This window comes from Tenrec ecaudatus, chromosome 1 (genome assembly GCF_050624435.1).
Source record: "Tenrec ecaudatus isolate mTenEca1 chromosome 1, mTenEca1.hap1, whole genome shotgun sequence".
NCBI lineage: Eukaryota > Metazoa > Chordata > Mammalia > Afrosoricida > Tenrecidae > Tenrec > Tenrec ecaudatus.
This window is the reverse complement of record NC_134530.1, coordinates 278605510-278631383: the sequence shown is the minus strand read 5'-3', so window position 1 is coordinate 278631383 and position 25874 is coordinate 278605510.

The window sequence follows — 25874 nt, the reverse complement described above, 5'->3', positions numbered from 1 at the left end:
AGCATCCTAGATACACAGTTGCTCCTTTCTGCTCAGAGTTCTCTAGAGAGGGACTGAGGCCAGCAGGCGGAAGTGAAGGCCACCTGTCAGCAGTTTCTTGGCTCCCCTCCTGGCCCTGCCTGTCCTGAGGCCAGCAGCCCACTCACCTTCCAGGCCCAGATATTGACGATCATGTCATGCTGGTAGCCCACTGAGACAATGTACTTGGCGCTGGGTGAGAAGGCCACACACGCCAAGCCATACTTATGCTCCTGAAGCTCTGCCACCTAGCTGCGCTCCGACACGTCCCATACCCGCACAGCAGGCATGTGTCCACTCTGCGGGGACGAAGACCACGAAGTAAAGGCCAGAGGCAGCCAGCTCCCTCCCCACCCACGGAGGCCTGGCCCTCCCAGCCACTGGACAAGAGCCTGCACATAAATGAAGGACACCTAACCTAATGTGCCTGCACATGAATCAAGGACACCCCCGGACGGAATGTGATCAGTGTTGGGGAACAGGGACTCTCAGGGATGGGCTCCTGGAGTGATTTGAATGGGCAAGAACCACCACTCCCTCGGTTTGCTCCCACAGCCTCACAGGGCAAGTCTATGGGAGGGCAGCCCTGTTACACACTGACCAGCAGGGGGACTCCAGGGATAAGGAATGTTTTAAGGAGGTGTTTTTCAAAATGTGGTTCCCAAATTGGCAGCTTCAGCCTCACCGGGAACTCCTTGTTAGCATTGCAAACTGAAGAGAGCCACCCCAGACCTGCTGAACCCGAGAGTCAGCAGTCTGTACTATGGGGCCACCATAGCACTTCTGACGCAGGCTACAGCCTAAGAACACTGCTCTAGGGCAGACCAAACACCCAAAGTGGACACCAGTACAGAAAATCAAACTTGGCACCAGTCCTATGAGGGCCGCAGGCTGTCACTCTCTGCTAAGGCCAGGCCACCCCCTCTGCAGTGCCTGAGCTTCCTTCCTCACTCACCTCGCCGGTGACCAGGTACTTGTCATCAGGAGAGAAGGCAAGGGCAGTGATGGTTTTCCTGAAAGGAATGGGGGCAGGCTCAAGAGGGGCACTGGCAACCTGGCCCAGGTCTGGCCTCTCACAGTCCCCTCTCAAAACAAGGGCAGCAAACCCGCCCTCCCTGTGCTGCTTCCTTGCAGGCCTGGGGCCCAACAGGGCCCAATGCTACAGAGAAGCAGGTGGCACCCCTCTGGCCGTCCCTGGGGAAAGGTGGCTCTCCCCAAAGCCCCAGAGCCCATTTACCTGGAGCTGTTGAGGATGTGGTGCTGCTTGTGCTTCCGGGGATTGAAGAGCACAACCACACACCTGGGGAGAGGGAGAGGGGAGCACAGGCTTAGCACCCCACCTCAGTGGCCCAGCCCAGAGGACCCCATGTTGCCAGAGTGCAGCTGGCTCATGGCAGCACTCTTCTGCCTTTCTCCCCTTCTGTAGCCCCACACGGTGCAAGGGCTTGTAGGGAGCCCTGGGTGCCCAGTGATGGGGTGGCCGGTCTTCCCAGAGCCCTTGTCCCTACCCCAGGGCAGAGGGCAGAGAGAAGGATGCACATGATTTGGGTAAGGACAGGCCTCAGCTGTGCCCTTGTTTACAGACCTCCTGGTTTCCAGGAGAGAGTGGGATCTCTCATGTCTGCACCCATGTGTGTACTTGGCAAGAGCCAGCCCTCCACATGTTGGATGAGGAAGCAAGTGGAAGGTCAGGGCCCAGGGCCAGGCCTGCAGGGAGACTAAGGGGGATGGAGAGGCAGAAAACTACCTGAGGGAGGGAACTTCATGGAGCAGCTGGCCCAAGTCAGACTCTTTAGCCCAAAGAGACTGAGCAGCGCCATTCTAACAGCCTCCAGGCTCCCTCTCCAGTCAGGCAGCAAGGCTGGGTGAGATTGCATGGAGACTGAAATTCAAGAGTGAACTCGAGAGAGGAAGGCAGGTAAGAGTCAGGGACAAGGAGCTGGGAGCCAACAGCTCGCCAGTGTCTCAGGGGCCATGGCGCTCAGCAGGTTTAGGCCCTCTGCCCAGCTGTCCCCTCTCTTCATTAGTGCTGTGCCTACTACTTGCTATTAGCTGGCCACAGCAAGCCTGGAGACTGCTCCCCCAGGTAAGGGGGTCGACTGCGTAGACGGAGGAGAGACTCAGTAGAAAGCTACTTGTCCCAACACTGCCTTTTACAACAGGAAGCAGACACAGGACCCGCATCTGGACCCCACTGCTTGCAGATGGGAGCAGGAGCTGCAGCACAGGGCTTGGTCTCTTCTGCAGACAGAGGCCTCCGGCTCGGCTCAATGAGCCAGTTCGCTATGCAAATTCCACTGTCAACTAGGGATTCTGGGATCTTGGAGGTGCACCAGGTAAGCTCACAGTTGGCTACCAGGCTGATTGACAGCCTTAGAAGCCTGAGCATCATCCTCTTCTCCTCAGAGCCCCCCCCCCCTCCAATCCTTTTTCACCCTCTTTTTCTTTGTTCTCTTTTTTATCTCCTTTCTCTCTTTAAACCGATTTGAAGACCCCTGCTCTCCACATCCCTTGAATGAGGAAAACAAGATGACGTTAGAAACACGCAGACTCACACTTGCCCAGTTGCTCTGAAGGAGAGTCTAATACATGGGACTGGCCTAACTCCTCTAAAACAGAGCTGCCTGCACAGAGGATGAAATGAACTGTGCTCAAACACTCAACCACATTCACTGTCGCTGAGTCGATTCTGACTCACAGTGACCCTACAGAACACAGCAAAACTGCCCCTGTGGGTTTCCGATACGAACTATCTAGGGAACCACAAAGTGTCATCTTTCTCCTTTGGAGTGCCTGGTGGGGCCTAACTGCTGTCCTTGCCATTAGAACCCCAACACAGAACCATGACACCCTCAGGTATCTGGGCATCCAAAATTGAGAGATAAGGACCACTAAGGAATAGAGCCAGGGTTCACAAACAGGGCTTCTGATTTCGGGTCCTTTTTCCACACACACACACACACACACACACACACACACAAGGTCACACTCACATCCAAATGCATACCCATACCCTTGCAGAATCTCTGGAAGGCGTCTGACTTCATGTCCTTTTTACACACACACACCCCTTGCAGGATCACTAGAGGGCTTCTGATTTTGTTTCCTTTTACACACACACACACACACACACACACACACATACACACACACACACTAACACTCATACCCAGGCAGAATCACTAGAGGGCTTCTGACATTGTGTCTTTTTTACACACAAACACACATACACACCGTTGCAGAATCTCTAGAAGGCTTCTGATTTACTGTCATTTACACACACACACACACACACACACACACTTGCAGAACCTCTGGAGGGCTTCTGACTTCGTGTCCTTTTTACACACTAACACACACACATATACACACATGCACGCACCCTTGCAGAATATCTGGAAGGATTCTGATTTCCTGTCCTTTTTACACGCACACACCCACACAGACACACACACACCCTTGCAGAATGTATAGAGGGCTTCTGAATTCTTGTTTTTTACACACACACACACACACACACACACACACACACACACACACACTCACGATCATACCCTTCCAGAATCTCCTTAGGGCTTCGGACTTCATGTCCTTTTTCCAAACACACACATATATGCACCCTTAGAATCTTCAGAGGGCTTCTGACTTCGTGTCCTTTTTACACACCCACTCACACTCATACCCTTGAAGAATCTCTAGAGGGCTTTTGACATCTTGTCCTTTACACACACACACACACACACACACACACACATACACACACACACGCACACCCTTGCAGAATCTCTGGAGGGCTTCTAAAGTCATGTCCTTTTTACATACAAACACACACATCCTTTCAGAATCTGTAGAGGGCTTCTGACTTCGTGTTCTTTTTACACACACACACACACACACACATTCACACTCATACCCTTCCATAATCACTGGATGTCTTCTGACTTCGTGTTCTTTTTCCACACACACACACACGCAAACACACACACACACTCACACCCTTGCAGAATCTCTGGAGAGGGTTTGAACGACCCTGTTGGTAATGGTATGTCGTGTGACTAGAAGTGTATATGAGCAGAGAATCCCTCAGAGAACAATTACTGAAGTCTATACAGCAGGGGTCAGGGATACACTGCGGGTCTCTCGGTCCATGCATGTGGCTCTGAAGTAAAATGGAAACCTATTCAAGGACAGTTATTATTCAGATAATGGTGATTGAAGTTGCAAAACTATATTTTTTTATCTCAAAGAATGTTTCAATTGTTGTGAGAGACAAAGTGGGCTCTTCTATCTCAAAAGTTTGCCTTCCCGGATGTAGATCAAGATGGTGGCTATGTCTAAAAACAGTCACTTCACATTTTGATATTTTTGCTTAATAAAGTGTCTGTGGTTTTAGAGCAATGCTTTCTGACTTACCCTCACATACTTTTACAGAATAAGTGATGAAGCAGCTGCTTGGACTGGGTGGGCACAGGGAAGCTGGGAAGGGTGAGGACCAGGAACAATCACTAGATAATAAATTATTTAATACATCTGCATCGGGACTGTGGCTCCAGAGCTACAACTCCGGTGCTGTGCAGCACATTTCTTCCAATTTGAAACAAAATTGGAGTCAATTATTATCTTCCTCATCAGTCATCATTTCCTATGGTTCTGGGGATTGGCAGTACTAAGCTAGCAGATTCTTCTGTGCGGTTGCCGTCTAGCAATGGCTTATGATGGAGACATCTCACACAGCTTCCCCACTGGTGTACTTGACAATGGCCACTGGTGTTTGCTGGGACTTTAAGAGGACTAGTGTCAGCATCTGCATGTGGCCTCTTCATCACACTTCCTCACAGCAAGGGGACTGGACTCCGAGGGTCTTGTACAGAGAAAGAGCCAGGTGGGAGCTGTATTACCTCAGAAGTCAAACCGCACCTCACCTGCCAAACTTGACTCCTGGAGAGCCATAAGGCCGGCGTGGGTTCAAAGGAGGAAACATAGACTCCAACTTGGGATGCAGAATGACAAGATTCTGGAAGAGCTTGTAGGGAAGAAACAATCCCTGAAGGCATTTTGTGAGCTACAGTCTTCCCCAGGACATAAACCTTAACTGGGCAACTCAGTGGTAGCCTTGCCAACTCTGGCTGGTGAGTTCCAGTGACTTTCTTTTGAAGGGAGGGAAGGCAAATTTGGAAGGGAAGCCTCAGAAGCCCCCAAGTGGCCTGGAACCTCACCTTGGCAGACACCCACTGAGAGATCCTTCCTCCTTCAGGGAGTTAAGCTGGGCGAGAGGATGGTAGCTGGAAGGACAAAAGGAATTGACTAATACTCTGGAATTACATCACTCGCTCTCTTTGTAAGTTTTTCACTCTTGTTCTTGTCCTGTGTTGAATCTATCTTTTCCTTACTCTCCCCTAGGACCTTCCCCTTAGATATGGGGCTGCGGGGACGGGTTGATTGATCTGTGCTGAAATCAGGGAGGTAGGTAGTAATAGAGGGAACCCGTTACTACTCCCAGAGTTCCCATAGCAACCTGGACCAATTGGTGGGAGGAATGGAAAGATAAAGGCTGCATTGGGGGTTTTGGTGCTTGGTGGAGGTGAAGGCTGACGTGTTTAGAGTGGGGAGAGGAAAACAGCCTGTTGGGGAAATGTTATTGGAGATGGCTTTGAGACTAGCCTCTACTGGTCTCTTGCTTCTTACTATCCTCTTGGTAGCAGCACGTGTGTTCCCCTCCCCACCATCCCCTCATCCCAACTTGGAGCCCTTCTGGCTATTATTTCCTTATGGGAAAGCTGTCAGCTCATCATCCTGCTTTCTTCCATTCATGCTTCTTTAGCTCCGTGTTGACTTCTAACAGGAGAGAATCAGAAAAGTTAAGTCCCCACCCCACAGGGCCTTTGCTGAAGGAGACTGCAATCTGTGTACGGAATATCTCCTAGCTCACTCTCTCACTTCTCCCTAATAGATTTTTCCTGCCACTGCTCCTGGCTGGAGGGGATGGGGTGTTCAAGTGATGCCACAGAAGTCACAGCAAAAGAACCAAGGCACTCGGAGGACCATTCATGAGCTGGAATATGATAGAAGCTCTTGAATGGGAAGCCACCATTCTGGCAGTAAATATGCTCCTATGGACCCTCCCAGTTCTAAGGCTTTAGTGCAGTCCCACCTGAATGAGTTCTCCCTGGGTGAGTTCCTCCTGAAAGCGAAAGAGGGTTTATCCTTCTTTATCTTTGAAGCTACGCCTTCTATACCTACTGGATTCAGATATTGAGGATCTTCGCTTCCTGATTCCTGAACTCAACTGTGCTGATTGAGAGCTGCATGGCCAAGGACCCAGACACAGCTCTGGATTCTCTGTTCGCTCTCTTTAGCCACCATTGGTTTCCTTTTGTCTAATTGTGCAACAGAAATCTCGGGGGATGCTTTATTCTAAAGTTCTTCCACTTCCCTAAAGGCGGGTATAGAGAAAGGCAAAGTTAACTGGAGTCTCTCCAGCACACACTAGAACCCCAAGGGGGCTGCATAGGTCTCATCCAAAAGTGGAGATCTGCTGCCTCACGCCTAGACTGGGTACCCATCATGGGTAGGGGCCAAGTGCTGTTTCTATCTGGACCTTCAGTGTCTTCTCAGTGCCTGGCTCATAGAGGAAATGAAAAATGCTTGTTTCTTCTTAACAAGTCAGAGATTTACTATTGTTGTTAGGGTCGGTCCTGTTGGTTCCCACTCATAACAACCCTATGTCAAACAGAGCACAACGCCACCCGGTACCATCATCACAATTGTTCTTATGTTTGAGCCCATTACTGCAGCCCCCATGTCCATCCTTCTCATGAGAGCCTTCCTCTTTTCCATTGCCCTTCCACTTTACCAAACATGAAGTCCTATTCCTGGGCCTGGTCTCTCCTGACAACATGTTGAAAGTACACATCCAAAGGGTGACAAAATCTGGCCATCCTTACTTCTAAGGAGCATTTGGCCTGTGCTTCTTCCAAGACAAGTTTATTGGTGCTTCTGGTAGTCCATACTACTTTCTATGGTTCTTTTTTCCTAGCACCATAATTCAAATGCATCGATTCTTCTTTGGCCTGCCTTATTTAATCTCCAAATTTTACATGCATAGGAAGTGTTTGAACATACTATGGCTTGTGTCAGATGCACCTTAGTTCTCAAAATAACATCCCTGCTTTTCAATACTCTAAAGAGGTCTTTTGAATATTTAGCCAATACAATGCAATGCATTTTTTAAGCTCTTGACTGCTGCTTGCATGAGCATTGATCATGGATCCAAGGAAGAGGAAATCCTTGACCACCTCACAATTCTACATCTAAGCATATACCTCAAAGAATAACAGAGACTCATAGAGATAGTGGTATAGAAGTTCACTGCAGCACTACCCACAATAGCTGAAAGGTGACTATTACCAAAGTGCCCGGGGCCCGAAGAATGGATAAACCAAACAAAATCTAAGTCATACGATGGAATATTATTCAGCCTTTAAAAAGGAATGATGTTTTGGAACATGCTACACCATGCAGGGACCTTGAACACCTTCTGCTGAGTGAAACATGTCAGACCATAATGAGATTGATATAAAATATGCAGAATCCATAGGGAAATCCATAGACAGCAAGCAGAGTCACGGTTGATAAGGATTGGGTGACGAAAGCAATGGGGAGTGACTGGTTAATGAGCATTGACTGTGTCTCCATTCAGAGTGATCCAAATGTTGGCCTGATCCTATATTCAATTTGCATGGAGCCCCTGCCCTCTCCTGAGGGGTAGCCTCAGCAAAGGCACTGACAGGCTCAGAATCTTGGTTTCCTGACCTGTGAGTGTGCTGGAAAGATTAGATGGAGTAATAAAGAATGACACTGATCACAACCAATAATTATAAAGCACTTACTATGGGCCAGACATTGTTCCCCAGCCGTGCTTCTAGCAGGCACACAAATACAATGCCCTTGGGGCCTAACAGAAACTCAGATTCCACTTCAGCAGATCTGAAGCAAGCTGTGAGAAATGGAGTTTCTAATGGGGACAACAGTGAGGACCAGGATTCTCAGAAGGATTGAGGCATTTGAATGGCAGTGATGGCAAAGACCGTTTGTGGAGTATACTGTGTGTGGCCAGGAGAACGAGCAAGTCAGTCCTGGAGGAAATTGAGCCAGGACACTCTTCACAGAATGTTCTTAGAAGAGAGAATGGCAAAATTTTGTCATGCTGATTTTGGTCATGTCGTTAGGAAAGACCAGTTGCGAGAAGAGGACATCATGTGGATCTGGGGAAACTCTTCATGACACGGACTGGCACCATGACCTCAAACCAGCCGATGGGCAGGAAGATGGCATAGGATCTGGCAGTGATTTGTCCTATCAGACCTATGGTCAAAAGGAGTCAAATTTGACTTACTGGAGACTAACAACAACAACAAGGTCTTTCTATGTATTGATGTATTCAATCTCAACCTCGAACACACAACCTAAGCACTATTTTTCACTTCCCTTCTACACACAGCAGCGCAAAGGGGGTTCAATGATTTGTCCCAGGTCATGGAGCTCGAAGGACATAGAGCCAGGACTGGACAATGGAGCGATCTGACAACAGAGACATTAAACATAAGCAGGGCTTTGTCTCCCACAAAGATCATAGGCATAACCATAATGGACTTGGCACAAGTCCTGCCGCATGGCAACCTTTCAGCAGATAGGTGCTATCTTAGTGCCATCCAGTTGACAGCAAGTCAGCGACTGTATAGGACAGGGTAGAACTGTCTGTGGGTTTTTGACACGAAATATTTACAGCAGTAGAACTCCTCATCTTTCTCCCACAAAAGTCCCTATGATTGTTAGTAATTTGGTCAGAAGTCACTTTAATGGTGACCAAATCCTTCCTTTTTTGGGATTGAACATTATACCCCATTGCTTCTAATAGCTCCTCGCCCCAAACCTAAACAGGCATGAGAGAGTTGATTCTGACTCATGGTGCCCCCATGTGTGCATTGCATAGGACTTTCAATACTATAGGCTTTAAGCAGGTTGCCAGGCCTTTCCTCCATGGTGTCCCTGGGGGGGTTCCAATGGCAAATGATTTGTTAAATAGTTGTGTGTGGAACTGTTTGCCCCCCTTCAGGAACTCCAATATCCTTGCAGCTCTCTATTCACAAAGAACTCTCCTTCCAAACAAGAGCTCAGAGTGCTTGTTTTCTCTCTCTTATTTTCTTTACATCAAGTTGTTTGGGACTCCCCAGGAGCTGGGTCCCAGGGACATATTTATATGTAATTATGACCCTGTCATCTACAACATGATCAGGATAAATGGAGAAAAGACTGAAGTGATCAGGGCTATCTTCTTTCTGGAGTCCACAATAAATGATCATGTGAGCCCCGGTCAAGAACTCAAGGGATGTATTGTATTGGGTAAATCTGCTGTTTGAGATCTCTTTCTTTTTTCTCTTTTTGCAGCTGGGAAAGAGAAAGGGGAGATGGGCTGTTCTCCCAAGTTGGGGTCCCTGCCAGGGCACCCCCCACTCAAACCTGGCCAACTCCACTCGGGAATAGAGTTCCCTGCCACTTCTGTAGAACTGCCCTGTGGAAGGACCAATGTCCTAAAGGTTCAGAATGGAGAAGACAAGTTTCAAGAGCTACAGCCTAGCCCCTTACAGCCAGAGTGTGACTCAACAAGGGCCCCCACAGGAACTTTCTAGGGATCTTAAGTAGTTGGGGCTTAAGGAGAGTGGCATGGGGCCCTAGCAAGCTAGGAGCCCATCCCAGGCTGGGGTTACATATCCCAAGCCCTTGATGGGGAGGCCTCAGGTAAGCAGTGGGCCCAATGGAGTTCTGGGTATGTGGGCCTGGGGGAGGGGAGCCACCTTTGGGGCTGGACCAACCCAGGGCATCCCAAGTGGGATGGGGTGCAGGGGCCTGGGCAGGGTCCCTCTTCCTCTCCATCCTCCATGGCCAGTCAGGCTAACACAAGATCTTGGGCAGGCAGGGGGTCTGGGGCAGTGCCCAGATGAGCCAGGGGCTAGCTGGGCAGGTGGTGTTTCCTGGGTAGGCAGAGGGCATCGGGCAGGGTCTTTGTGGCAGGCCCAGTCCCAGGTGGGCAGGGACTTGGAACAGGGATCCCATGCATGTGCCCGGCCTGGACTGGACCCAGGGTTGGCAAAGGTCCTGATGCAGGTTCCTGGGTGGGCAGCGGGCCCAGGGCAGAGTCTTGGTGGTGAGCAGGCCCAGGGAGGGGTCAGGGGTCTGGAGTGTGGTCCTGGGTGTGTCAGCTGGGCAGGGCGGGGATCCTGGTGGCTGGCCAAATGCCTGGTGGGTTCCAGACCCACATCAGGGGTCATGGTGGCAAGGCCCTTCCTGGTGGGCAGGGGTCTGGGAAGGGGCGGGAAGGCTGTACAGGCCACACCTGGTCTTTGAAGTCCTAGGCCTTGCGCATCAGGTCATTATGGCCCATGGAGGCAGTGCGGCTCTGAGGCTGGCTCACAGCCTTCAGAGCTTGGCTCGCTCAGCTCCTGAGCCCTTGACCTCTATAGGAAGTGCTGGCTGACCTCCTGTCATGTTCTCAATAGGCTCCAGCTGCTGCAAAGTAGGCCAAGCCTTAAAGGGGCCATGGGCTTCCACCTGTGCGCCCCTCCTCCTCACCCTTAAAGGGGCCGCGTGCTGCCACCAGAGACCTCTTTCAAAAGTGTTCTTCAAAGGGTTTAAGAGCAAGAATGTTACATTAAGGTGTACCTGACTAAAGCCATCTTAGTCATATTTTCGATGGCCTTCTATGCACGTGAAAGTTGGACATTGAAAAGGAAGATCAGAGAAGAATCAATGCATTTGAATTGGGAGGCTGGTGAAGAATATTGAAAGTACTATGAACTGCCAAAGAACAAACAAATGTGGGTTAGAAGTACAGCCAGAATACTCCTTAGAAGCCAGGATGGTGAGGCCTCCCCTCACGTACCGTGGGCATACTGTTAGGGAGAGGCCAGTCCCTGGGGGAGGAAGGATGTCCTGCTTGGTGAAGCAGAGAGGCAGTGAAAATGAAGAAGAACTTCGGCCAATGGATTGACACAGTGGCTGCAACAAGGGGCTCAAAGATAACAACAATTGAGAGGATGGGGCAGGACTGGGTTGTGTTTCGTTCTATTATCCATAGGGTGGCTAGGGGTTGGAACTGACTCAATGGCATCTAACAGCAGAAACAATGTCTACACCCGCTACTAACAGGACAGGAAGTTTCCCAACCCCTCTCATCTCTCAACCCCAGGAACAGAGATGCCACCTTCCTTCTAGCTGTATTCCCAGTATCTAGAACAGAGCTCAGCAATGAAGTAACTAACAAACCTGAAGTAGCTGTTACTTAGCTCCATGCCTCAGAGGTCTCAGTTCCCAAGTCCCGAAACAATGACATCAGTGTTGTTGTTTGTTGCCATCAAGTCGACTTCCAGTTACACCTGCGTCACACCTGCCTACCTAGAATCCCACCTTATGAAAATAAGCCAGAACAATGATTCTTGCCCACGGTGTCTGCAGACTATGACTCACCACACTGAAGGGATGTCATGTAAATGTTGAACTGCTAGCTCAAAGGTTGACAGTTCAAACCACCAGCTGCTTCAAGGAAAACGATGAGGCTGTCTGTTCCAGTAATGTTGGACAACGTTGGAAAACTTACATAGGGCCTCCATGAGTTGGAATTGACTGGACAGTAATGGGTTTGCTGTACCTGGAATGTTGATGCGACCAGAGAAAGAATGAGAGGGAAGTCTAAAAAAGAAGCACTGACCTGCCCTCCATCGGGCTGTTTTGTGATTTTTTTGCAGCAGATGGTTCGAAGGGAACAGGGAATGAAGAGGCGGAGTGCATGGCACAGTTGAGGGCTATTTGCCATTCTGACCAAGTGCCTCTGTGAGCAAAGGGGGAGGGGAGGCTTGACCTGGATCTTGATCAAAGCCCAAGAAAATATATGAATTTCCAGAATGAGAGAGGTTTCCCAAGTCAGGGTAGTAACAGGAGCTGACAGCTCTCACCTCTGACCCTGTGGGCCCTGTTCAAAGAATCTCCTGGACTGGGTGGGAGGTGGGTGGTTAGTCAGAGAGACAAAGAGACAGTCGAACTAGGAACTCTGGCTCTTTCCCAGCCTGAGCCTGAGCCCCTGAGCCTCCTCAACTCCAGTCTCCCCCTTCCCCGGCGCTCCACAGAGACACCTTCCAGAGGTCTTCCTGTACCCATATGTAGGTTTTGGCTCTTCCTGCTTTTGGCTCTGCTCAGTGGCAGGGCATTTGAAGGGTGGTTGTGGGATTTGTACAGTTGACATTAGGGTAAATGCGTGATCATTTCTTAAATTGATCCTACTGCAGCTTTAGGCTGTGTTTCCAAACTCCCTGTCCTCACAGAGGCTCTGCAGAGGGGACAGTGGCTCTGATTCCATCTGGAAGTTCCTGGTTGAGCACATGGATTTCCCATCCCAGTCTAGCCATGGCACCAGGGATCAGGGTGCTAGGAGAGGGGCAAATGGGTCCCCAAAGGAGATGTGTGGTGACCACAAAAGTGACACACTGGTGGTCACCTACTAATTGTACATGGTGGTGCTTGCCCCTCTCAAGGTGGAAACATACAATTTCGCCTATGCCACTTCTCTAAAAGCAAGTGGACCTGCTTGTGACAGGAGGTTTTGGAAAGTTCTTTCATGGGCCACAAAGAAGTGTGGCTGATCCAGTGTCTCAAGCTGATTTCGAGTAGTGTCCAGAGAGTTCGTGGTGAAAGGGGGTAGGGAACTGTGGGGGGCTGGCCAGGGAGTGAACACGGAGTAATTTGAGCCAGACAGAGTAATGAATGGGAGGCAGAATGGATATGGAAGTAATCTGGGGGACGAGTTTGGATCTGCCTCTGTGGGTTTCTGACATTATAAATTTGTCCATTGTCAGACGGCCTAATCTTTCTCCCTCTCAGAGCAGCTAGTGGGTTTGAACTGCTGGCTTTGAGATTAGTAGCGGGATGCTTAACCCACAGCATCACCAAAACTGCTTAGCAAGAAGGATATTACCACAACCACAGCCACCACCCCTTTTCCCTAATTTTCTGAGAGATAGAGAGGAAAGAGTGCTGTCCAGCGTTCGACTCCCTTTAAAGAAAATGGGAGGGCCAGGGTGATGACAGCAGGTGGCTGGAACATCCCAGCCTGGCATCCAGGGCCACCCGGAAAGATCCTCCCTTGTGGGCTCTGTGAAGTAGGCACACTCAAAGACCACAGGACCTCGGTCTCAGCTGTTGGTCTCGGGGCTTGGGTTTCTTAGTTCCTGCTGCTTGGGGAGGGGCTGCTCGATGGAAAGCCTCGTCACTTAGCATCATGGCTGCTCAGACGTGATACCCCTGAGTTGTGTAATTTACATTTCATGCACAATTGAAGCAGCTAATGGTGTCATTCTCCAAGGGGGGTACAAGTTGTCATAATGTTAATTACATTGCAGGCATGCTCCCTCTCCTTTGTCCCCAAGTGCTCCATTGGAAGTTCCCAGGTAGCAGTCGAGTGGGTGTCCAAGAGAGTGGCTTTGGCTCTCTCCAAGGTGTCATGGCTGAGGAGTGGTTACAAGGCCAAGAATTCTTTCTCTGATTTCGTTGTGGGTGTGTTGGCGCAGTGCGAGTAGAGGTGGCAGCTAAAACAGCCCAGTGATCTCCCCATCCTTTTCTCCCCTGCGTGTGTGCAATCGGGCAGGGCTGGAGGGTGCCTGTTCAATGCTCAAGCTAATTTTGCTTGATAGGGGACAGTGGAGATGATGTGTAGGGAAAAGGAGGCAAAATCCAACCACTCTTAGTCCAGATATCAGCAGACGGTAGAGCTAAGCCTGTAGTCTCTGAGGCTGGTCTGCTGGGATTTAAATTCCAGCTCTCCCTTGGATAACCTGGTTACCCCTGGGCCAGATGGCTTCACCTCTCTGTGCATTCGTGTTCTCACCTATAGACGGAAGCTGATGCACTACCAATGGGTCAGTCGATTCCAACTCATAGTGAGCCTGGAGGACAGAGTGGAACCATTCTATAGGCGTTCCCATAGGCTGTGACTGATACTGGAGCAAATTGACGCATCATTCTCATGGGAAGCTGCTGAGGGTTTCGCTGAGCTAGTGGTAAATAGTCAAGGGCTTCTCTACTGCCCCGCCAGCGCTCCTCTTAAAGGGGTTGCAAAAGTCACCAAAACCCCACTTCTCTAGAGTTCATTCAGACTCATAGCAACTCAGCAGGATAAAGTAAGAACTGTCCCTGCAGACGTCCGACCCTGAAAATCTTTATGAGCTCAGACAGCCCCATCTTGATTCCGAAGAACAGCTGGTGGGTTTGAACCACCGACCTTCTGGTTAGCAGTTCTAATGCTTCACCCACACCACCACCCGTGGGATGAAATGAGTGAATGTACATGCAATGCTTAGGATACTTGTACATAACATGCACTTAGTAATTGTGAGCTATTGTGGTAGGAGGGGAGTCCAAAAACCAAACCAAACTCACTGCCATCGAATCCACTCTGACTCCTCATGACCTGAGTTCTACCCTATAGGACAGGGTCCAACTGCTCCTGTGGGTATTTGAGATTGTAACTTTATAGGATTGGAAAGTTTCATGTTTTTCGCTGAGAGTGGCTGGTGGTTTTGAACTATTGGCTTTGGGATTAGCAGCCCAATATGTAATCACCCACGCCATTATTAAATGTGAGCTATGAGTTTCTGACATTTTCTGTGAGGTGGTAGAAGTATATGTCATTCCTATATTTAAAGAAGGTAAATCTACTGAAACAGAACAATTGCCATGGCTTTCCAAAGAGAGGAGAGATGTCAGTTTTAAGGATATATAGAGCTGTGAGTCATCCCTGGAGAGTACAAATGGTTAAAACACTTGGCCATTTTAACAGAAACTGAGGAGGTTCAAGCGCACCCAGAAATACCTTGGAAGAAAAGCCTGGCCATCTGTTTCTGAAAGGTTATGCCCATTGAAAGTCCTATGACTCACCATGAATCGCAATCAACTCAGTGTCAAATGGTCATTTTAAATTTCAAGATGGTTCCTGGGCTGAAAGAAAACATTCTAAGTTGTCTATTGAAGAGGAGGTTTTTGAGAGCACCTGGCCCATTCAAACACAACTGATGAGGAACCTCGGTGGGGCCACTGTACACAGACCAGGCCATGCTTTCTCCACATCTGGTTCTGTTGGATGCTGTCAAGTTGGTTTCAACTCGTGGCGACTCTACATACAACCGAAAGAAACACTGCCTGCTCCTGTGCCAGCCTCACAATTGTTATGTTTTAGTGTGTTGTTGTAGAAACTGTGTCCATCCATCTTGGTGAGGGTCCTCCCCTTTTGGGTGCCCCTTTACCAAGCATGATGGCCTTTTCCATGATGTTGCTCCTCATAGCTCCTGATGCCCAAGGATGTGAGATAAAGTCTAGCCATCCTTGCCTCTAAGGAGCAATCTGGATACACTTCTTTCAAGACAGATCTTGCTCCTCAACTGAAATTCTTGCAGAGAGAGTGAAAACACACCTGATTTTCCTAGAGTCTCGTTTCCCAAAGTGGGCAACACCACCCACCTACTGGGCACAGAAAAATCCAGAGATCTACAAAGCAGATATCTACATTTTATCCTGGATGGTGGGCTATAGTACAAAATTATTTCATTGCTGGGGGGTCCTGAGTAATTTCTTTTTCTGAAAAGAGGGCAGTAGGCAGAATAAGTTTGGGAACCTTTGGTCTGGAGCAGGAGCTGGAAACCTGATTTTCTGCCAAGGACCATGTGGTGATTTATAACATCATTCATGGGGCCATACAGGTCAAATATTTAATGAACTCACCCCTAAGGTGATGGCTACAAATGCTTCTCGTTGTTGAGATGTGTGATGCTGGCAGCTATTGATTATTTGGGGGGCCCTATACAGCCCTCGGGCCATACGTTGGTCTAAGGTAGTGGATCTCAACCAGTGGGTCACGACACCTTTGTGGGTCCAATGACACTCTCACAGGGGTTGCCTGGTTCATCGCAGTAGCACAATTACAGTGATGAATTAGCAATGAAATAACTTTTATGATCGGGGTAAACACAACCTGAGGAACTGTATGAAAGAATCATGGCATTCAGAAGGTTGAGAAACACTTGTCTAGGGAAAGGTTGGGATCTCCATGTAGACTACACATGAACTTCATAGGCAGTCAGGCAGCGTATCACTTGGGTTTCATTGGAGAGGAAAGAACTATTGATCATGTCTCAAGGACAAACAAATCTGGAAGGAAATGTTATTGTGGATGAAAACAAAACATAAAACAAACTCTTGAAAGATTTCTGTATTCTAGAGATGAATTGCAATCAAGAAAATTAAATGATATCTCTGAGGGTTCCAGCAGAAAAAAAAAACCATGCCGAAGGTTTAATTAAAGAGAGTTTAATGAAGACTATTCACAATGGTGGGGATGGGCTTAAGAAAGCCAACAAAAGATAAGGAGGCCTCGAGGGTCTAACAAGAGCATAAAGCTGTTGCCACCTGTCCTATGGAATTTTCTCTTCAGCTCTTTGACTTTGTCATTTCTTCTCATTGTCATAGCTACTCTATGATATAGAACAATTCTGACTCATAGGAATTTGATACTACTGTCCTCGCCCAATTTCCTTTATTTTCCAACTTCATGTGTGTTAAAATATGCAGTATTGCATCAGATTTCCTATGCTCTAAACCAGTGGTTCTCAACCTACCTAATTCCTTGGCACTATAATGAAGTTCCTGATGTTGTGGTGAACATCCATACGTAAAATTATTTTCGTTGCTACTTCATAACTGTAATTTTGCTACTATGAAGAAGAGACCGACCCCTGTGAATGGGTAGCTCAACCCCCAAAGAGGTCCCGATCCACAGGTTGAGAACCGCTGCTCTAAACTAAGAGGTGTTTCTTTAAGATGTAGTTCAGTATATTGTTAGACGCCCAAGTCCTGTTATTGTTGTTGTTAAGTGCCGTCGAGTGGATTTTGGCTCACAGCAACTCTATGTACAATGTACCGAAACGCTGCCCCATTAGTGCATTCCTCACAGTGGTTCTTTGCTTGCGCTCATTGTTGCAGCCACTGAGCTATTCCAAATTGTAGGGGCTGCCTCTCCTTTGCTGCCCTTCTACTCTACCAATATCTGTGTCTTCCTCTAGGACAGTGCTTCTCAACCTTCCTAAATCCACGACACTTTCATACAGTTTCCTTTGTAGTGGTAGACCCCAATCATAAAATTATATTCTTTGCTACTTCGTAACTCTCGTTTTGTTACAAGTTATGAATAGTGCAACCCTGTAAAGGGTTCGTCTAAGCCCCAAAGGGGTCACGACCCACATGGTGAGAACCGCTACTCTAAATTGAGAGGAGTCTCTCTTAAGGTCTATTTCACCATACTGTTAGAAGCTCAAGTCCATTTGTTGTTGTTGTTAGGTGCCGTCGAGTGGGTATGTCTCATAGCAACTCTACGCACAATATAATGAAACGCCGCCCTGTCCTGTGACATCCTCACAGTGGTTCTCTGCTTGCGCTCATTGTTGCAGCCACTGTGCTAATGCATCTTGTTGGGGACTGCCTCTCTTTTCCTGCCCTTTCATACCAAGATTTGGGACTTCCTCTAGAGCAGTGGTTCTCAACTTTCCTAATGCCATGATATTTTCATACCGATTCTCATTTAGTGGTGACACCCCCAACCATAAAATGATTTCATTGCAGCTTCATAACTGTAATTTTGTTACTGTTATGAGTCACGACACCCCTGTGAAATTTTCATTCCATATCCACAAAGGGGTCGCGACACACAGCTGAAGATCCCCTGCTCTAAACTAAGAGGAGATTCTCTTAAGATAGAATTCAGCATACTGGTAGATGCACAAGTTCTGTTGTTATTGGTGTTAGGTACCATCGAGTGGGTTTTGGCTCATAGTAACTCTATGCACAATATAATGAAACGCTTTCCCATCCTATGCCATCCTCACAGTGCTTCTTTTGCTTGTGCGCATTGTTGCAGCCACTGTGCTAATCCAACTTTTGGGTAGCTGCCTCTTTTTTGTGGCCCTTCTACTGTACCCAGATCTATGTCTCCCTCTAGGGTAGTGGTTCTCAACCTTCCTAATGTCATGACTCTTTCACACCATTCCTCATGTACTAGTGACCCCCCCCCCAATCATAAAATAATTTTCCTTGTTACTCCATAACTATAAATTTGCTATTGTTATGAATCAGGTCACCCATGTGAAATGCTCATTGTTCCCTCCTAAGACGTTGTGACCCACAGTTAGAGAACTGTTACTCTACACTAAGAGTTTCTTTTAAAGTCTTCTTCAGCATATTGTTAGAGGCACAAATCCTGTTGTTTGGTGCCTTCGAATGGGTTTAGGCTCATACCAACTCTATGCACCATGTAATGAAATGCTTTCCTGTCCTGTGCCTTCCATACAGTGGTTCTTTTGCTCACCCTCATTTTTTGCAGCCACTGTGCTAATCCATCTTGTTGGGCACTGCCTCTCTTTTCCTGCCCTTCTGTACCAAGATATGTGTTTCCTCTAGAGCAGTGGTTCTCAACTTTCCAAATGCCACAACCACTTCACACCATTCCTCGTGTAGTGGTGACATCCAACCATAAAATATTTGCATTGCTACATCATAATTGTAATTTTGCTTCTGTTATGGATCAGGCCACCCATGTGAAAGGTTCGTTAGTCTCCTCAAAGGTGTCTCGACACACAGTGTGAGAACCAATGGTCTAAACGAATAGGAGTTTCTCTTAAGGTCTACTTCAGAATATTCTTAGAAGCCCAAGTTCTTTTTATTAGTGTTTGGTGCCTTTGAGTGTGTGTTGGCTCATACCAACTGTATGCACAATATAATGAAACTCGGCCCCATCTCATGCCATCCTCACTGTGGTCCTTTGCTTGCGCTCACTGCTGCATCAATTCCATTTGTAGGGGCTGCCTGACTTTTGCAGCCCTTCTGCTGTACCAACATTTGTGTCTTCCTCTAGGACAATGTTTCTCATACATCCTAATTCTGCGGCCCTTTCGTACAGTTCCCAATGTAGTGGTGGACCCCAATCATAAAATTATATTCATTGATATTTCATAACTGTACTTTTGCCACTGTTATGAATCAGGCCATCACTGTGAAGGGGTGTTTCGAAACACCCCCCACCTGAAAGTGTTCACGACCCAATGTTGAGAACCCTGCTGTAAACTAAGAAGAGTTGCTCTTAAGAGTTACTTCAGCATATTGTTAAACACACAAGCCCTGTTGTTATTGTTGTTAAGTTCTGCGGAGGTGGGTTTGGCTCATCGCATCTCTACGCACAATATCATGAAATGCTTCCCAGACCTGTGCCATCCTGTCAGTGGTTGTTTGCTAGTGCTCATTGTTGGAGCCATATTTGGGGGGGGCTGGCTATTTTTTGTTGCCCTTCTACTCTACCAAGATTTGTGTCTTCCTTTAGAGCAGTGGTTCTCAACCTTCCTAATGCCACATTTTCATACCGTTCCTCATATAGTGCTGACTGCCAAATCATAAAATTATTTTCATTGCAACTTTGTAACTCTAATTTTTCTACTGTTATGACTGGGCGACCACTATGAAAGGTTCATTCATCCCCCAACAGGGCTCGTGACCCAAAAGTTGAGAACAGCTGCACTAAACTAATAGGAGTTTCTCTTAAGGTCTACTTCAGCACATTATAAGAAACACAAGTCCTGTTGTTTTGTTGTCAGGTGCAGTCGAGTGGGTTTTGACTCATAGCAACTCTATGCTCCATATAATGTAACGCTGCCCCATCTTGTGCCATCCTCACAGTGTTCCCTTAGCTTGAGCTCATTGCTGCAGCCACTATGCTATTCCTTCTATTTGGGGGCTGACTCTATATTGCGGCCCTTCAACTGTATCAAGACTTGTGTCTTCCTGTAGGACTGTGGTTTTCAGCAATCCTAATGCCACGACCCTTTCATACAGTGCCTCGTGTAGTAATGAGCCCCCAACCAAAAAAATTGTACTGTTGCTACTTCATAACTGTAATTTTGCTACTGTTACGTATCTGGCCACGCCTATGGGAGGGTCATTCGAACACCCACAAAGGATTTACCACTCAACTCACAAGTTGAGAACGGCTGCTCTAAACTAAGAGCAGTTTCTCTCAAGGTTTAGTTGAGCATACTGTTAGATGTATGATTCCTCCTGTTATTGTTGTTCGGGCCGTGGAGAGGGTTTGGGCTGATAGCAACCCTGTGCACAATATAATAAAGGCCTGCCCAGTCTTGCATCATTCTCACGGTGGTTCTTTGCTTGCGCTCATTGTTGCAGCCACTGTGCAAATCCGTCTTGTAGGGACTTCCTCTCTTCTGCTGCCCTTCTACTGTACTTGCGTCTTCCTCTAGGGCAGTGTTTCTCATGCTTCCTATTTCTACGACCTTTCAATACACTTCCCAATGTGTAGTGGTGGTCCCCAGAGCATAAAGGTTTTTTTCTACTGTTATTCCATAACTGTAATTTTGCAAGTCTTATGAATCTAGTCACCCTGTGAAAGGGTTGTTCAACCAACCAAAGTGGTCACAAATCACAGGTTGAGAACCGCTGTTCTAAATTAAGAGGAGTTTCTCCTGTGGTCTAGCTCAGTATATTATTACACGCACGAGTCCTGTTCTTATTGTTGTTAGGAGGCTGTCGAGTGGGTTTGGCTCATAGTTGGCTCATAACAACTCTATGCACAGTATCATGAAACACTGTTCCATCCTCTAACACCCTCACACTTTTCTTTTGTTTTCACTCATTGTTGCAGTCTCTGTGCTCATCCATCTTTTGGGGGACTGCCTCTCATTTGCTGACCTTCAACTGTACCCAGATTTGTGTCTTCCTCTAGGGCAGTGGTTCTCAAACTTCCTAATGCACGACTCTTTCACACCATTCCTCATGTATTGGTGACGCCCCCTCCCCAATCATAAAATTACTTTCCTTGTTACTTTATAACTAAAATTATGCTACTGTTATGAATCAGGCCACCATGTGATATAGTCATTCTCCCCCCCACCCCCCAAGAGGCATCACGACCCACAGTTTGAGAACTGCTATTCTACACTAAGAGGAGTTTCTTTTTAAGGTATGTTTCAGCATATTGTTAGAAGCACAAATCCTGTTCTTGTTTTTGGCTGCCTTCGAGTGGGTTTTGGCTCATAACAACCCTATGCACAATGTAATGAAACGTTGTCCTGCCCTGTGCATCCTCACGATGGTTCTGCTGTTTGGGCTCATTGTTGCGGCCACTGTGGTAATCCATCTTGTTAGGGACTACTTCTCTTTTCCTGCCCTTCCATACCAAGATTTGTGTCTTCCTCAAGAATAGTGGTTCTCAACTTTCTGAATGCCACTACTATTTCATACCAGTCCTCATGTAGTGGTGACTCCCCAACCATAAAATATTTTCATTGCTACATCATAACTGTAATTTCGCTTCTGTTATGGATCAGGCCACCCATGTGAAAGGTTCATTAGTCTTCTAAAGGCACTGTGACACAGTTTCAGAACCACTGGTCTAAACTAAGGGGAGTTTCTCTTACGGTCTACTTCCGCATATTCATAGACGCACACTCCTGTTGTTATTGTTTGGTGCCTTTGAGTGTGTGCTGGCTCATAGCAACTCTATACACAATATAATGAAACGTGACCCCATCTCGTGCCACCCTCACAGTGGTTATTTTGCTTGTTGTCATTGTTGCAGCCATGGGCTAATCCAACTTTTGGGGGGCTGCCTCTCTTTTGCTGCCCCTCTACTGCCCTTTCATTCATTTCCTCATGTAGTGATGAACCCCCAATCATAAAATTATTTTCATTGCTACTTCATAACTTTAATTTTGCTACAGTTATGAATCAGGCCTCCACTGTGAAAGGGTCATTTGACACCCCCAAAGGGCTCGTGACCCACAGGTTGAGAACCACTGCTCTAAACTAAGAGGAGTTTCTCTTAGGATCTACAGCACCATATTGTGAAAAGCATGAGTCCTACAGTGATTGTTGTTAGGTGTTGCCCAGTGGGTTTCCATTCTCAGCAACTCTACGCACAAGATAATGAAACGCTGCCCCGTCCTGTGCCATCCTCACAGTGGTTTCTTCTCTGCACTCATGGTTGCATCCACTGCGTTAATCTATCATCTGGGGGTCTGCCTCTCATTTGCTGCCTTTCTGCTCTGCCAAGATTTCTGTCTTGCTCAAGGACAGTGGCTCTCAACCTTCCTATAATGCCACAGGCCTTTTATACCACTACTCATGTAGTGGGTACAATCCCAGTCATAAATTTATCGTCATTGCTACTTCATAAGTGTAATGTAGCTACTGCTATGAATTGGGCCAGCCCTGTGCAAGGGTAGTTCATCACCCTAGTGGAGTCATGACCCACAGGTTGAGAATCTCTGCTCCAAACTATGAAGAATGTCTCTTAAGATATATTTCAGCACATTGTTAGAAGCAAAAGTCCTGTTGTTATTGTATTTAGGTGCCTTCAAGTGGGTTTTGGCTCATAGCCACTCTATGCAAAATATAACGAAACGCTCGCCCATCCTGTGCATTGCTCACAGTGGTTCTTTGCTTGCGCTGGTTGTTGCAGCCACTGAGCTATTCCAACTTGGAGGGGCTGCCTCTCCTTTGCTGCCCTTCTACTCTACCAACATTTGTGTCTTCCTCTCAGACAGTGGTTCTCAATCTTCCTAAATCTACGACCCTTTCATGCAGTTCCCAAAATAGTGGTGGACCCCCAGTCATACAAAATTTTCGCTGATATTTCATAACTGTAATTTTGCTAATCTTATGAATCAGGCAACCCTTGTGAAAGGGTCATTCAACCCACTCACTCCCCAAAAGGGTTCGTGATTCATAGGCTGAGAACCCTGCACTAAACTAAGAGGAGTTTCTCTTAAGATCTACGTCAGCATATTGTTAGAAGCTCAAGTTCTTTTTGTGTTGCTGTTAGTTGCCGTCGAGTGGGTTTTGACTCTCAGCAACTCTACGCACAATATAATGAAACGCTGCCCCGTCCTGTGCCGTCCTCACAGTGGTTCGTTGATGGCACTCATTGTTGCAGCCACTGAGCTATTCCATCTTGTAGGGTCTGCCTCTCACTTGCTGCCCTTCTGCAGTACCACGTTTTGTGTATTCCTCTCGGGCAGTGTTTCTGAACCTTCTTAATGGCATGGCTCCTTTATAAAATTCTTAATGTTGTGGTGATCCTCCAACAGTAATTTTTTTTCATTGTTACTCCATTACTGTGATTTCACTACTGTTATGAATTGGGCAACACCTGTGAGAGGGGGTAGCGACCCACAAGTTAAGAACCACTGCTCTAAATTTAGAGGAGTTTCTCTTAAGATCTAGTTCAGCATATTGTTAGAAGTACACGTCCTGTAGTTAATGTCGTTAAGTTCCATCGAGTGGGTTTTGACTCTTAGCAACTCTATGCACAATATAATGAAACGCTGCCCTGCCCTTAGCCACCCTCACCGTGCTTGTGTGCTTGGCCTCAGTGTTGCAGCCACTGTGCTAATCCAACTTGTTGGAGACTGCCGCTCTCTTCCTTCCCTTCTGTACCAGATTTGTGTCTTGCCCTAGGGAAGTGGTTCTCAACCTTCCTAATGCCACGACTCTTTCATACCATTCCTCATGTAGTGGTGATTGCCAAATCATGAAATTATTTTCATTGCTACATCATAACTCTAATTTTTCCACTTTAATGAACGGTCCACTGCCGTGAAAGCGTCATTCATCCCCCAAAAGGGGTCACGACCCTCAGTTTGAGGCCCGATGCGCTAAACTAATAGGAGATTCTCTTAAGGTCTACTTAGGTACATTGTTAGAAAAAGAAGGCCTGTTTTATTTCTTGTGGGTTTTGCTCATAGCAACTCTATGTCAATATAATGAAACACTGTCCTGTCTTGTGCCATCCTTGCAGTGTTTCTTTGGCTTGTGTTTATTGTTGCAGCCACTGTGCTATCCCATCTATATTGGGGCTGAGTCTATTTTGTTGCCCTTCAACTGTATCAAGAATTGAGTCTTCCTCTTGGACAGTGGTTTTCAACATTCTTACTCACGACCCTTTCATCCAGTTCCTCATGTAGTCGTGACCAACCAACCATACAATTATTTTTGTTGCTACATCATAGCTGTAATTTTGCTACTGCTATAATTCAGGCCACCCCATGAAAGGGCTGTTTGACCCCTTAAGTAGACACGACCCACAGGTCGAGAGCCGCTGCTCTAAACGAAGGGGAGATTCTCTTAAGGTCTTCTTCAGCATATTGTTAGAAGCACAAGTCCTGTTGCTACTGTTGTTGGGTGCAGTCTAGTGGGTTTGGCTCATAGCCACTCTCTGCACAATATAATGAAACTCTGGGGGTCTTAAAGGCTTGAAGGCAAACAGGCTGAAATCTAGCTCAGAAGCAACAAAGCCCACAGAGAAGAAACACACAAGCCGAAGTGAGCACGAGGTGTTGAAGGGATCAGGTAGCAGACACCAAAGAACAAAAACCATCATTGTGTGATCACCTTCCCCACATAAACGCTGAAGATGAATGTGTGCATAAGTATGTGTGGTGAAGAAGGCTGATGGTGGCCGGCTATCAAGCGATATAGCGTCCCGGGTCTTAGAGGCTTGAAAGTAAACAAGCTAGCCCAGAAGCAACAAAGCCCACATGGAAGCATCACACCAAAATGTGTGATCATGAAGGGCTGAGGGGACCAGTTTTCAAGCAACAAAGGCGGGAGGTGGGATTATATCATCGTGACTGAGGGGAGTGCATGACGGGGGACTAATGCCCACCTGTAGACAACTGGACATCCCTTGCGGAGGGGTAGTGGGAAGGAGATGAGTCACTCAGGGTTCAGTGTAGCAATAATGAAACTCACAACCTTCCTCTAGTTATTAAACGCTTCCTCCCCTCACATCTCATGATCCCAATTCTACCTTGCAAACCTGGTTAGACCAGAAGATACACAGCGGTACAGACGGGAACTGGAAACACAGGGAATCCAGGACAGATGAACCCCCCAGGACCAGCGGTGAGAGTGGCGATACTGGGAGGGAAGTGGGTATAGAAATGGGAAACCGATCACAAGGATCTACATATAACTTCCCCCCTGGGAGATGGGCAACAGAAAATTGGGTGATGGGAGATGCCGCGCAGTGTAAGATAAGAGAAAATAATAATGTATAAATTATTAAGGGTTCATGAGGGAAGAGGAGCAGGGTGAGAATGGGATAGGGGAAAGGGGAAATGAGCTGATTCCAGGAACCCAAGCAGAAAGCAAATTTTGAGAATGATGAAGGCAACGAATGTATAAGTGTGCTTTACACAATTGGTGTATGTATGGATTGTGATGAGTTGTATGAGCCCCAATAAAATGATTTTAAAAAAGAAAAAGAAAGAAATGTCTATCAATGAATGAAGGCAACATATGTACAAAATGCCTGATGCAATCAATATGGATTGCAACAAAAGTTGTAAGAGTCTCCAATAAAAGATTTTTAATAAAAATGTATATATAATAAATATTTTCCTAACTTATATAAATGATTAATAAGAATAAAATTAAGCAGCCTGGGTTTTTTATAGGAAAAAATGATAAAAGAACAAATGAGAGATTCAGCAGGAAGCAATGGATAGGAAAATATTATAAGGAAAGTTTTCTCTTATGTGGAATGTATATTCTCTTACATGACAACAATCAGAATATGCCGTAAGAACCTCAGACCAAATACTAGAATAAAATAGAGGAAAAAAATCCCAACCCTTCAATAAAATGCTATATACTTTCTATGATTTTCACAAAAGTTCAAATTCTTTAACAAAATATTT